Here is a 9,318-nt window from a genome sequence, read left to right on the forward strand (position 1 = left end):
TTTGCTTGTGCACCAGGTGGCGTAGTGGCATCGCGGATGGCTTTTCGCCTGGAAGAGAACCGAGGAGGCACTTTGCTAGCTGGCGAGGCAGTGAACAGACGCAGCAGTCTGCTTGTCTGTGAGACAGGGAACCTGCACAGAGGTTAGTTCTTCTGCGAGGCAGCGAAGAGACGCACCGCTTAGTTAGTTGGCGAGGCAGCGAACACATGCAGCAGCTTGCTTGCTCGCAACAGAGCGAAGTGACGCAGCGCTTTGCTTCTTTGCGAGGGAGCGAACAGACGAAGCGGTCTTCTTGTTTGCGAGGGAGCGAAGAGACGCAGCGGTCTGCGTGTTCGCCGGGCAGCGAAGAGTGGCCGTGCTTTGCTTTTTTGCCAGGCGGCAAACACATAGAGCGGTGTGCTTGCTGGCGAGGCAGTGAAGAGACGCAGGCGTTGGTTAGTTTGCAAGGCAGCGAAGAGATGCACTGGTTTGCTCGTTTGCGAGGCGGCCAACAGCTATGGCGCTTTGCTTCTTCGGCAGGCAGGGAACAGCTGCCGTGGTTTGCTTTCTGCGAGGCAGCGAAGAGACGCAGCGGTCTGCTTTTTTGCGAGGAAGTGAACAGACGCAGCGTCTAGTTTGCGAGGCACTGAAGAGCTATCGCGGTTTGCTTCATGGCGAGGCAGCAAAGGGACAAGGCGGTTGCTTAGTCTGCGAGGCATCCAAGAGATGCAGCGCTGTGCTTGTTTGCGAGGCGTCGAAGAAAAGCAGCGCGTAGTTAGTTGGCCGTGTGGCGAAGAGACGCGACGGTGTGCTTGTTCGCCAGGCAGTGAAGAGGCGCAGCGGTGTGCTTGTTCGCCAGGCAGCGAAGAGACGCAGCGGTTTGTATGTTGGCGAGGCGGCGAACAGATACAGCAGCTTGCTTGTTCGTGAGGCAGCAAACAGACGCAGCGGTGTGCTTGTTCGCCAGGCAGTGAAGAGACGCAGCGGTTTGTATGTTGGCGAGGGAGCGAAGAGACGCTTTGGTTTGCTTGTTCACAAGGCAGCGAAGAGACGCAGCGGTTTGCTTCATGGCGAGGGAGCAAAGAGACAAGGCGTGAGTTAGTTTGCGAGGCATCCAAGAGATGCAGCGGTGTGCTTGTTTGCGAGGCGTCGAAGAAAAGCAGCGCGTAGTTAGTTGGCCGTGTGGCGAAGAGACGCGAAGGTGTGCTTGTTCGCGATGCAGTGAAGAGGCGCAGCGGTGTGCTTGTTCGCCAGGCAGCGAAGAGACGCAGCGGTTTGCTTCATGGCGAGGGAGCAAAGAGACAAGGCGTGAGTTATTTTGAGAGGCATCCAAGAGATGCAGCGGTGTGCTTGTTTGCGAGGCGTCGAAGAAAAGCAGCGCGTAGTTAGTTGGCCGTGTGGCGAAGAGACGCGACGATGTACTTTTTTCGCCAGGCAGTGAAGAGGCGCAGCGGTGTGCTTGTTCGCCAGGCAGCGAACAGATACAGCGGTTTGCTTGTTCGTGAGGCAGCGAAGAGGTGCAGCGGTTTGCTTGTTGGCGAGGCAGCAAAGAGATTCAGCAGCCTGCTTGTTTGTGAGACAGCGAACATCCTCCCTGGTTGCTCATTCTGTGAGGCAGCGAAGAGATGCAGCACTTTGCTTGTGCACCAGGTGGCGTAGTGGCATCGCGGATGGCTTTTCGCCTGGAAGAGAACCGAGGAGGCACTTTGCTAGCTGGCGAGGCAGTGAACAGACGCAGCAGTCTGCTTGTCTGTGAGACAGGGAACCTGCACAGAGGTTAGTTCTTCTGCGAGGCAGCGAAGAGACGCACCGCTTATTTAGTTGGCGAGGCAGCGAACACATGCAGCAGCTTGCTTGCTCGCAACACAGCGAAGTGACGCAGCGCTTTGCTTCTTTGCGAGGGAGCGAACAGACGAAGCGGTCTTCTTGTTTGCGAGGTAGCGAAGAGACGCAGCGGTCTGCGTGTTCGCCGGGCAGCGAAGAGTGGCCGTGCTTTGCTTTTTTGCCAGGCGGCAAACACATAGAGCGGTGTGCTTGTTGGCGAGGCAGTGAAGAGACGCAGGCGTTGGTTAGTTTGCAAGGCAGCGAAGAGATGCACTGGTTTGCTCGTTTGCGAGGCGGCCAACAGCTATGGCGCTTTGCTTCTTCGGCAGGCAGGGAACAGCTGCCGTGGTTTGCTTTCTGCGAGGCAGCGAAGAGACGCAGCGGTCTGCTTTTTTGCGAGGAAGTGAACAGACGCAGCGTCTAGTTTGCGAGGCACTGAAGAGCTATCGCGGTTTGCTTCATGGCGAGGCAGCAAAGGGACAAGGCGGTTGCTTAGTCTGCGAGGCATCCAAGAGATGCAGCGCTGTGCTTGTTTGCGAGGCGTCGAAGAAAAGCAGCGCGTAGTTAGTTGGCCGTGTGGCGAAGAGACGCGAAGGTGTGCTTGTTCGCCAGGCAGTGAAGAGGCGCAGCGGTGTGCTTGTTCGCCAGGCAGCGAACAGATACAGCGGTTTGCTTGTTCGTGAGGCAGCGAAGAGGTGCAGCGGTTTGCTTGTTGGCGAGGCAGCAAAGAGATTCAGCAGCCTGCTTGTTTGTGAGACAGCGAACATCCTCCCTGGTTGCTCATTCTGTGAGGCAGCGAAGAGATGCAGCACTTTGCTTGTGCACCAGGTGGCGTAGTGGCATCGCGGATGGCTTTTCGCCTGGAAGAGAACCGAGGAGGCACTTTGCTAGCTGGCGAGGCAGTGAACAGACGCAGCAGTCTGCTTGTCTGTGAGACAGGGAACCTGCACAGAGGTTAGTTCTTCTGCGAGGCAGCGAAGAGACGCACCGCTTAGTTAGTTGGCGAGGCAGCGAACACATGCAGCAGCTTGCTTGCTCGCAACACAGCGAAGTGACGCAGCGCTTTGTTTCTTTGCGAGGGAGCGAACAGACGCAGCGCTTTGCTTCTTTGCGAGGGAGCGAACAGACGAAGCGGTCTTCTTGTTTGCGAGGTAGCGAAGAGACGCAGCGGTCTGCGTGTTCGCCGGGCAGCGAAGAGTGGCCGTGCTTTGCTTTTTTGCCAGGCGGCAAACACATAGAGCGGTGTGCTTGTTGGCGAGGCAGTGAAGAGACGCAGGCGTTGGTTAGTTTGCAAGGCAGCGAAGAGATGCACTGGTTTGCTCGTTTGCGAGGCGGCCAACAGCTATGGCGCTTTGCTTCTTCGGCAGGCAGGGAACAGCTGCCGTGGTTTGCTTTCTGCGAGGCAGCGAAGAGACGCAGCGGTCTGCTTTTTTGCGAGGAAGTGAACAGACGCAGCGTCTAGTTTGCGAGGCACTGAAGAGCTATCGCGGTTTGCTTCATGGCGAGGCAGCAAAGGGACAAGGCGGTTGCTTAGTCTGCGAGGCATCCAAGAGATGCAGCGCTGTGCTTGTTTGCGAGGCGTCGAAGAAAAGCAGCGCGTAGTTAGTTGGCCGTGTGGCGAAGAGACGCGAAGATGTGCTTGTTCGCGATGCAGTGAAGAGGCGCAGCGGTGTGCTTGTTCGCCAGGCAGTGAACAGATACAGCGGTTTGCTTGTTCGTGAGGCAGCGAAGAGGTGCAGCGGTTTTCTTGTTGGCGAGGCAGCAAAGAGATTCAGCAGCCTGCTTGTTTGTGAGACAGCGAACATCCTCCCTGGTTGCTCATTCTGTGAGGCAGCGAAGAGATGCAGCACTTTGCTTGTGCACCAGGTGGCGTAGTGGCATCGCGGATGGCTTTTTGCCTGGAAGAGAACCGAGGAGGCACTTTGCTAGCTGGCGAGGCAGTGAACAGACGCAGCAGTCTGCTTGTCTGTGAGACAGGGAACCTGCACAGAGGTTAGTTCTTCTGCGAGGCAGCGAAGAGACGCACCGCTTAGTTAGTTGGCGAGGCAGCGAACACATGCAGCAGCTTGCTTGCTCGCAACACAGCGAAGTGACGCAGCGCTTTGTTTCTTTGCGAGGGAGCGAAGTGACGCAGCGCTTTGCTTCTTTGCGAGGGAGCGAACAGACGAAGCGGTCTTCTTGTTTGCGAGGTAGCGAAGAGACGCAGCGGTCTGCGTGTTCGCCGGGCAGCGAAGAGTGGCCGTGCTTTGCTTTTTTGCCAGGCGGCAAACACATAGAGCGGTGTGCTTGTTGGCGAGGCAGTGAAGAGACGCAGGCGTTGGTTAGTTTGCAAGGCAGCGAAGAGATGCACTGGTTTGCTCGTTTGCGAGGCGGCCAACAGCTATGGCGCTTTGCTTCTTCGGCAGGCAGGGAACAGCTGCCGTGGTTTGCTTTCTGCGAGGCAGCGAAGAGACGCAGCGGTCTGCTTTTTTGCGAGGAAGTGAACAGACGCAGCATCTAGTTTGCGAGGCACTGAAGAGCTATCGCGGTTTGCTTCATGGCGAGGCAGCAAAGGGACAAGGCGGTTGCTTAGTCTGCGAGGCATCCAAGAGATGCAGCGCTGTGCTTGTTTGCGAGGCGTCGAAGAAAAGCAGCGCGTAGTTAGTTGGCCGTGTGGCGAAGAGACGCGAAGGTGTGCTTGTTCGCGATGCAGTGAAGAGGCGCAGCGGTGTGCTTGTTCGCCAGGCAGCGAACAGATACAGCGGTTTGCTTGTTCGTGAGGCAGCGAAGAGGTCCACCGGTTTGCTTGTTGGCGAGGCAGCAAAGAGATTCAGCAGCCTGCTTGTTTGTGAGACAGCGAACATCCTCCCTGGTTGCTCATTCTGTGAGGCAGCGAAGAGATGCAGCACTTTGCTTGTGCACCAGGTGGCGTAGTGGCATCGCGGATGGCTTTTCGCCTGGAAGAGAACCGAGGAGGCACTTTGCTAGCTGGCGAGGCAGTGAACAGACGCAGCAGTCTGCTTGTCTGTGAGACAGGGAACCTGCACAGAGGTTAGTTCTTCTGCGAGGCAGCGAAGAGACGCACCGCTTAGTTAGTTGGCGAGGCAGCGAACACATGCAGCAGCTTGCTTGCTCGCAACAGAGCGAAGTGACGCAGCGCTTTGCTTCTTTGCGAGGGAGCGAACAGACGAAGCGGTCTTCTTGTTTGCGAGGTAGCGAAGAGACGCAGCGGTCTGCGTGTTCGCCGGGCAGCGAAGAGTGGCCGTGCTTTGCTTTTTTGCCAGGCGGCAAACACATAGAGCGGTGTGCTTGTTGGCGAGGCAGTGAAGAGACGCAGGCGTTGGTTAGTTTGCAAGGCAGCGAAGAGATGCACTGGTTTGCTCGTTTGCGAGGCGGCCAACAGCTATGGCGCTTTGCTTCTTCGGCAGGCAGGGAACAGCTGCCGTGGTTTGCTTTCTGCGAGGCAGCGAAGAGACGCAGCGGTCTGCTTTTTTGCGAGGAAGTGAACAGATGCAGCGTCTAGTTTGCGAGGCACTGAAGAGCTATCGCGGTTTGCTTCATGGCGAGGCAGCAAAGGGACAAGGCGGTTGCTTAGTCTGCGAGGCATCCAAGAGATGCAGCGCTGTGCTTGTTTGCGAGGCGTCGAAGAAAAGCAGCGCGTAGTTAGTTGGCCGTGTGGCGAAGAGACGCGACGGTGTGCTTGTTCGCCAGGCAGTGAAGAGGCGCAGCGGTGTGCTTGTTCGCCAGGCAGCGAAGAGACGCAGCGGTTTGTATGTTGGCGAGGCGGCGAACAGATACAGCGGCTTGCTTGTTCGTGAGGCAGAAAACAGACGCAGCGGTGTGCTTGTTCGCCAGGCAGTGAAGAGACGCAGTGGTTTGTATGTTGGCGAGGGAGCGAAGAGACGCTTTGGTTTGCTTGTTCACAAGGCAGCGAAGAGACGCAGCGGTTTGCTTCATGGCGAGGGAGCAAAGAGACAAGGCGTGAGTTAGTTTGCGAGGCATCCAAGAGATGCAGCGGTGTGCTTGTTTGCGAGGCGTCGAAGAAAAGCAGCGCGTAGTTAGTTGGCCGTGTGGCGAAGAGACGCGACGGTGTGCTTGTTCGCCAGGCAGTGAAGAGGCGCAGCGGTGTGCTTGTTCGCCAGGCAGCGAAGAGACGCAGCGGTTTGCTTCATGGCGAGGGAGCAAAGAGACAAGGCGTGAGTTATTTTGAGAGGCATCCAAGAGATGCAGCGGTGTGCTTGTTTGCGAGGCGTCGAAGAAAAGCAGCGCGTAGTTAGTTGGCCGTGTGGCGAAGAGACGCGACGATGTACTTTTTTCGCCAGGCAGTGAAGAGGCGCAGCGGTGTGCTTGTTCGCCAGGCAGCGAACAGATACAGCGGTTTGCTTGTTCGTGAGGCAGCGAAGAGGTCCACCGGTTTGCTTGTTGGCGAGGCAGCAAAGAGATTCAGCAGCCTGCTTGTTTGTGAGACAGCGAACATCCTCCCTGGTTGCTCATTCTGTGAGGCAGCGAAGAGATGCAGCACTTTGCTTGTGCACCAGGTGGCGTAGTGGCATCGCGGATGGCTTTTCGCCTGGAAGAGAACCGAGGAGGCACTTTGCTAGCTGGCGAGGCAGTGAACAGACGCAGCAGTCTGCTTGTCTGTGAGACAGGGAACCTGCACAGAGGTTAGTTCTTCTGCGAGGCAGCGAAGAGACGCACCGCTTAGTTAGTTGGCGAGGCAGCGAACACATGCAGCAGCTTGCTTGCTCGCAACAGAGCGAAGTGACGCAGCGCTTTGCTTCTTTGCGAGGGAGCGAACAGACGAAGCGGTCTTCTTGTTTGCGAGGTAGCGAAGAGACGCAGCGGTCTGCGTGTTCGCCGGGCAGCGAAGAGTGGCCGTGCTTTGCTTTTTTGCCAGGCGGCAAACACATAGAGCGGTGTGCTTGTTGGCGAGGCAGTGAAGAGACGCAGGCGTTGGTTAGTTTGCAAGGCAGCGAAGAGATGCACTGGTTTGCTCGTTTGCGAGGCGGCCAACAGCTATGGCGCTTTGCTTCTTCGGCAGGCAGGGAACAGCTGCCGTGGTTTGCTTTCTGCGAGGCAGCGAAGAGACGCAGCGGTCTGCTTTTTTGCGAGGAAGTGAACAGACGCAGCGTCTAGTTTGCGAGGCACTGAAGAGCTATCGCGGTTTGCTTCATGGCGAGGCAGCAAAGGGACAAGGCGGTTGCTTAGTCTGCGAGGCATCCAAGAGATGCAGCGCTGTGCTTGTTTGCGAGGCGTCGAAGAAAAGCAGCGCGTAGTTAGTTGGCCGTGTGGCGAAGAGACGCGAAGGTGTGCTTGTTCGCGATGCAGTGAAGAGGCGCAGCGGTGTGCTTGTTCGCCAGGCAGCGAAGAGACGCAGCGGTTTGCTTCATGGCGAGGGAGCAAAGAGACAAGGCGTGAGTTATTTTGAGAGGCATCCAAGAGATGCAGCGGTGTGCTTGTTTGCGAGGCGTCGAAGAAAAGCAGCGCGTAGTTAGTTGGCCGTGTGGCGAAGAGACGCGACGATGTACTTTTTTCGCCAGGCAGTGAAGAGGCGCAGCGGTGTGCTTGTTCGCCAGGCAGCGAACAGATACAGCGGTTTGCTTGTTCGTGAGGCAGCGAAGAGGTCCACCGGTTTGCTTGTTGGCGAGGCAGCAAAGAGATTCAGCAGCCTGCTTGTTTGTGAGACAGCGAACATCCTCCCTGGTTGCTCATTCTGTGAGGCAGCGAAGAGATGCAGCACTTTGCTTGTGCACCAGGTGGCGTAGTGGCATCGCGGATGGCTTTTCGCCTGGAAGAGAACCGAGGAGGCACTTTGCTAGCTGGCGAGGCAGTGAACAGACGCAGCAGTCTGCTTGTCTGTGAGACAGGGAACCTGCACAGAGGTTAGTTCTTCTGCGAGGCAGCGAAGAGACGCACCGCTTAGTTAGTTGGCGAGGCAGCGAACACATGCAGCAGCTTGCTTGCTCGCAACAGAGCGAAGTGACGCAGCGCTTTGCTTCTTTGCGAGGGAGCGAACAGACGAAGCGGTCTTCTTGTTTGCGAGGTAGCGAAGAGACGCAGCGGTCTGCGTGTTCGCCGGGCAGCGAAGAGTGGCCGTGCTTTGCTTTTTTGCCAGGCGGCAAACACATAGAGCGGTGTGCTTGTTGGCGAGGCAGTGAAGAGACGCAGGCGTTGGTTAGTTTGCAAGGCAGCGAAGAGATGCACTGGTTTGCTCGTTTGCGAGGCGGCCAACAGCTATGGCGCTTTGCTTCTTCGGCAGGCAGGGAACAGCTGCCGTGGTTTGCTTTCTGCGAGGCAGCGAAGAGACGCAGCGGTCTGCTTTTTTGCGAGGAAGTGAACAGACGCAGCGTCTAGTTTGCGAGGCACTGAAGAGCTATCGCGGTTTGCTTCATGGCGAGGCAGCAAAGGGACAAGGCGGCTGCTTAGTCTGCGAGGCATCCAAGAGATGCAGCGCTGTGCTTGTTTGTGAGGCGTCGAAGAAAAGCAGCGCGTAGTTAGTTGGCCGTGTGGCGAAGAGACGCGAAGGTGTGCTTGTTCGCCAGGCAGTAAAGAGGCGCAGCGGTGTGCTTGTTCGCCAGGCAGCGAAGAGACGCAGCGGTTTGTATGTTGGTGAGGCGGCGAACAGATACAGCGGTTTGCTTGTTCGTCAGGCAGCAAACAGACGCAGCGTTGTGCTTGTTCGCCAGGCAGTGAAGAGACGCAGCGGCTTGTATGTTGGCGAGGGAGCGAAGAGACGCTTTGGTTTGCTTGTTCACAAGGCAGCGAAGAGACGCAGCGGTTTGCTTGTTTGCCAGGCTGCGAACACATAGAGCGGTGTGCTTGTTGGCGAGGCAGTGAAGAGACGCAGCGGTTTGCTTCATGGCGAGGCAGCAAAGGGACAAGGCGGTTGCTTAGTCTGCGAGGCATCCAAGAGATGCAGCGCTGTGCTTGTTTGCGAGGCGTCGAAGAAAAGCAGCGCGTAGTTAGTTGGCCGTGTGGCGAAGAGACGCGTAGGTGTGCTTGTTCGCGATGCAGTGAAGAGGCGCAGCGGTGTGCTTGTTCGCCAGGCAGCGAAGAGACGCAGCGGTTTGCTTCATGGCGAGGGAGCAAAGAGACAAGGCGTGAGTTATTTTGAGAGGCATCCAAGAGATGCAGCGGTGTGCTTGTTTGCGAGGCGTCGAAGAAAAGCAGCGCGTAGTTAGTTGGCCGTGTGGCGAAGAGACGCGACGATGTACTTTTTTCGCCAGGCAGTGAAGAGGCGCAGCGGTGTGCTTGTTCGCCAGGCAGCGAACAGATACAGCGGTTTGCTTGTTCGTGAGGCAGCGAAGAGGTGCAGCGGTTTGCTTGTTGGCGAGGCAGCAAAGAGATTCAGCAGCCTGCTTGTTTGTGAGACAGCGAACATCCTCCCTGGTTGCTCATTCTGTGAGGCAGCGAAGAGATGCAGCACTTTGCTTGTGCACCAGGTGGCGTAGTGGCATCGCGGATGGCTTTTCGCCTGGAAGAGAACCGAGGAGGCACTTTGCTAGCTGGCGAGGCAGTGAACAGACGCAGCAGTCT

Source organism: Apteryx mantelli, unplaced genomic scaffold (assembly GCF_036417845.1).
Source record: "Apteryx mantelli isolate bAptMan1 unplaced genomic scaffold, bAptMan1.hap1 HAP1_SCAFFOLD_58, whole genome shotgun sequence".
NCBI classification, from domain to species: Eukaryota; Metazoa; Chordata; class Aves; order Apterygiformes; family Apterygidae; genus Apteryx; species Apteryx mantelli.